This window comes from Vigna radiata, chromosome 7 (genome assembly GCF_000741045.1).
Source record: "Vigna radiata var. radiata cultivar VC1973A chromosome 7, Vradiata_ver6, whole genome shotgun sequence".
Lineage (NCBI taxonomy): Eukaryota > Viridiplantae > Streptophyta > Magnoliopsida > Fabales > Fabaceae > Vigna > Vigna radiata.
The window spans coordinates 13,090,892-13,095,270 of record NC_028357.1 but is presented as its reverse complement, the minus strand read 5'-3'; the positions used below and the strand labels follow the sequence as shown (position 1 = coordinate 13,095,270).

Genomic DNA, 4,379 nt, shown 5'->3' with positions numbered 1-4,379 from the left:
GCTGCAATAAACTGATCGGAGAAATGAAGAAGGTGATGGCCAAGGCCCGAGTTAGTTGACCAAGATTTCCTGACTCGCATTTTGGGAACTTCTGAATGATGGGCCACCCTATTGACTCTGTTTCGTGTTAATTTCCAAACTATATTGGGACGATGTTTCATGGCTTTATAATTTCTGACTAGTGTGCTTGAACTACATTGCTTTCTCTTTTCTTGTTTCATCTAATAAAATTTCAAAAAAAAATTGAAAAGCAAAAAATGAAGGCAATATTGAGTCACTTGTCTTTCTTGCAAATCGTCAAAGTTTTTCGAAAATAACAAAAAAAATGAAAAAAAATGATAAATCAAAAACAAAAGTTGCAGTGTCAGACTTTTCCGAGGTCCAGTGTTTAATCAAAAATAAAAATTTGACGTTTTTCTCGAGACGTTTGTGCACATGTTGTTGAAAACCCTCACCCTTCACTTTTCCAAAATAAAGCATCTCCCCCAAAACAAACACTGTTACTGCCGTCAGTAACAAAGTAAAACTTTACTCTGGGGCAATTTGGTCTGGCCAAAAGATTTGTTGCTTGCGCTAATAGGGTGATCCCTTAATCCATTAAGACAAAAAAAGAATTTAAAAAAAAAAGAATAATAAGTCAACTAGATTGAAAACCTGAAAGGGTGGTCTAGAAAAAAAAATGAAAAAAATGACTTATGTTGAGGTCATCTAGTCGCAGGGTTAATCTTTTGAAAGTAAATCAATCGGAGTTCAAAATGATGTGTGGCCCTCTATCGCAACCGATATCGCAACGGGACGACGATCCAAAAAAGAAAACGAGGTTGAAAGAGTTTTGGAGTCGCCACCATAGTTTATTCTGGAAAACTACGGAAAAACCATAAAATGATAAGGCTTGGTCTGCGAGAACCAGATTCTAGGTCCGGGAGTCGGTTACGTGTAGGGAAGGTGTTAGCACCCTACAACGCCTGCCCGAAGGCAGTACGTTTAATTAAATACACGAACAAAGATATGGTTTGCAAAATATTTAATTTCCCCTAAAAAGATAAACTCTAAAAAACAAATATATATTTTTTTATTTTTTGTGCCCGACAGAGATTGACCTTGCTCCTACATATTCTCAGTTGGACTGAGAAATCAGGGTTACGTAGTTCTTTCTGAAATGTTGATTGTGTTGTTTGAAAACGTTTATGTTTTGGTATTTTTATATAGGAAAGGGAAAAGATCTCAGCACGAGGACGATGCGTGCGATCACACATGCGCTTAAACCTTTAAAACATTTTTTTTATATTTTTCATGAAAGAAGAAAAAGTAGTAGCACGAGGACGATGCGAGCGATCACACGTGCGCTTAAACCTTTAAAACATTTTTTGATATTTTTTGTAAAGGAAGAAAAGGTCTCAGCACGAGGACGATGCGAGCGATCACACACGCGCTTAAGCCTTTAAAACACTTTTTTTGATATTTTATTAAAAGGAGAAAAGGTCTTAGCACGAGGACGATGCGTACGATCATACACGTGCTTAAACCTTTTAAAACATTTTTGATAATTTTTATAAAAAGAGAAAAGGTATTAGCACGAGGACGATGCGTGCGATCACACACGTGCTTAAACCATGAAAACATTTTTTATAATTTATTAAAAGGAGAAAAGGTCTTAACACGAGGACGATGCGTGCGATCACACACGTGTGTAAACCCTTAAAACATATTTTTTATTATTTTTAATGTTAAAATATTTAAAACGTAAATAGACATAAAAAAATAGAAAATAAAAATAAAAGATTGAAATAAAATAATATAAAAAGTAGAATGATGAAATAAATAAATCAAAAACAGAATAACAAGTAGATAATAAATAAAAAAAATGTAAAGGTGCTAAAATAAGAAAGGAGTGTGAAAATGAGAACGAGGGGCTGCAGAAAAGAATTTGTCTTTTTTGTTTTTTAGGAACAGAATGGGCCTGAGCCCAAGCCAAGGGAATGGATATGGGAGGTGCACAGGTGAGAAACGGGGGTGCAGGAACGAAAATGAGTAAGCCCAAGAGAAATTGGGTGCAAGTGTGGAAAACAGGGGTGCAAACAGGAAAAACAGAACACACCCTCTAGACCTAGGCCCAGGGTATTACTGCCTAACTCAGAAACTTATCAGGGTTCTCCCCAATCTCCCTCATTCTTCCATTTCATCCAACACCCAGGAGATCCAAAACCTCTGAACGAAGGAAACCTAGAGGCATTCACTTCTGCCGCCTGGACGTTGCCGCCACTGACGAAACCGACGATCACGAGCCGCGAGCCAAGGCTGCTCTGTTGACGCTTCTCGCCGGCGGAGTCGTCGTCGGCCACCAGGTTTTCTCCTCCCCCTTCTCGCGCAAGAGAGAATCACCGTGCTCCTTCACGATTCGTCTTCGCCGCTTCAACGAGGTCGGTCGCAGCCGCCGCCGAGGGAGCCGCGTCGTGTACGACAATTCAGCCTCTACTTTCCCTCTCTTAACCCCAGGTGACCCCTGCTCCTACTACGACCAACAAAGAGGTTGCCGCCACTCTCCCCTCTGAACTCTCACAGCCCTATGGTAAATCCCCTTCCTCTTGGTGTCGATCTAATTCCAGATGAAAAGAGGTTGAAGAAAGGTTTCTGAGCTTTCTAATGATAGTGTTGAGAGTTCTATATGATGGGAGGAAGATGGTTGGTTCGTGGCTGCGCCATGGTGGTGTAAAGGAAACAGATTTGCAATGGCCGAGAGAAACGGGATGGAATTGGTGGAGATGGTACCGTAAACAACTCAGGGAAATTAGCTTCCCTTTCTTCTTTGCAGCTGAGAAGAATCAAGGTTTTGGGGAGAACTGGTTTAGCCATTTCGGCTTTGGTAATAGGGACGGGAAAATGAAGAGAATGAAGGTTGTTCTGTGCGTTGTAATGTATGAAGGTGAGTGTGGGTTGTTTGGCTATGTGAGAGTTGTTATGGAGGTTGCTTTTTCTTGCAGAGAAAAGGAATTGGGGTTTATGCGTGAGGGGTTTTCATGGTATAAACGAAGATTGAGGGAGGATAATGGGGGTTTTGTATCTGTTTGCAGGTTTGTGGAAAGCCATGTTTTCTAGGTGTAAGCAAATGATATTGAAATCCGATGCTTGGGGAATATACATCTATGTTCTATTGTTATTTATCTGTTGAATCTCACAGATATTGAAAACCTGTTTAGAAGGCATTTTGACTCACAAAGGTTTCCACACAGAACAAGCATGACTATGAACATCAGTCAGACCTCAATCATTCATATTCAGAAAACAACATTCATTCACCCAACATCTTTCATTCGTATCTAGCCATAAAACAGAGGAGCATACATCCACATAAGACAGGATCAAGAGTTTATACCAGGAAACTTCAAAAGAACACTTCTTTTGGTTCTAGACTTCTCTAGCACTGCGAGTGGTCTTTCTCTTTTTTGTCCCACGTACTTGCAGGCATATGAAGGATGAAGGAAAAATGGTTTATGGATGACCGTGAGGTTTTCTCTTTATCAAACGGTGATGATCAGTGATAGTGGTGGTTCTTCTCTGATGGTAAGGTCGATATTGAAGTGTTTGAATCTGAATAATCGTTCCCAGCGTTCTCTCGTGGTGCCCTTGTGCTCTCTTTTTTGATGGTCTGATAGTGATCTTCACCCTTGTGATCTCATCCTCTTTTCTTTTCTGTTGGTTAAGGTCCTTTTCACATTTCAGAATGAGCAACGTATCTCTCAGGATCTCATATTTGTTTTTTTTTCTTTTCATGCTTTCAGTTGAATGAATTGGTCAAAGCAGATCAGAGATCCTTTACCCATTTGATGTATGATCATAGTTCTGCATAATGCATTTTGAGCAAGGGAACCGAAGACCTTTTTCACATTGATGCTGCAAGGGATTTTTTAAGCATTGGCTGTAGCGTTGTAGGGGTGGTGTTGAAAGGCAAAAAATGCCTCAGGAAAGCTTAGTTTGTGTTTGCATAGGCTGCGGACGAGAGAAAGCAAAGTCTGCTTTTTTTTTCTAAATTAATAGCAATATATTTTCCTCTTTTCCCTTTTTTTTTAGATAAAACTAACACTAAATAGCTAACGGAAACTAATCGTAAGAAGAATGAAAATGAAATAACTCTAAATAAATAATAAAAAAGATAAAATAAAGTAAAATTTAAAAATATAAAACGAAGTAGAAACAAAATTAAAATGATAAAAAGACATAAAATAAAGTAAGGAAACTAAAACAAAAAAACATATATTATTTAGTCATCCGGACAAAATTGGGTGTTGACACCCTCTTTCTTCATCCAAAAAGAAAAAACAACACACCGTTGCTACCCGTTTGAGCCAACATTAACTTATTTTTCAAAATTATCCCCAAGC

The 4,379-nt window shown here is 38.7% G+C and overlaps 1 long non-coding RNA gene across 1 annotated transcript; it reads left to right on the top strand.

Annotated features, from left to right (window-relative positions):
• Positions 1 to 2,124: 2,124 nt before the first annotated feature.
• LOC111242026 lies at positions 2,125 to 4,053 on the top strand. The gene is made up of 2 exons (XR_002668500.1): positions 2,125 to 3,644; positions 3,780 to 4,053. It is a non-coding gene; the product is annotated as an uncharacterized LOC111242026 (long non-coding RNA).
• The last annotated feature ends 326 nt before the right edge of the window (positions 4,054 to 4,379 follow it).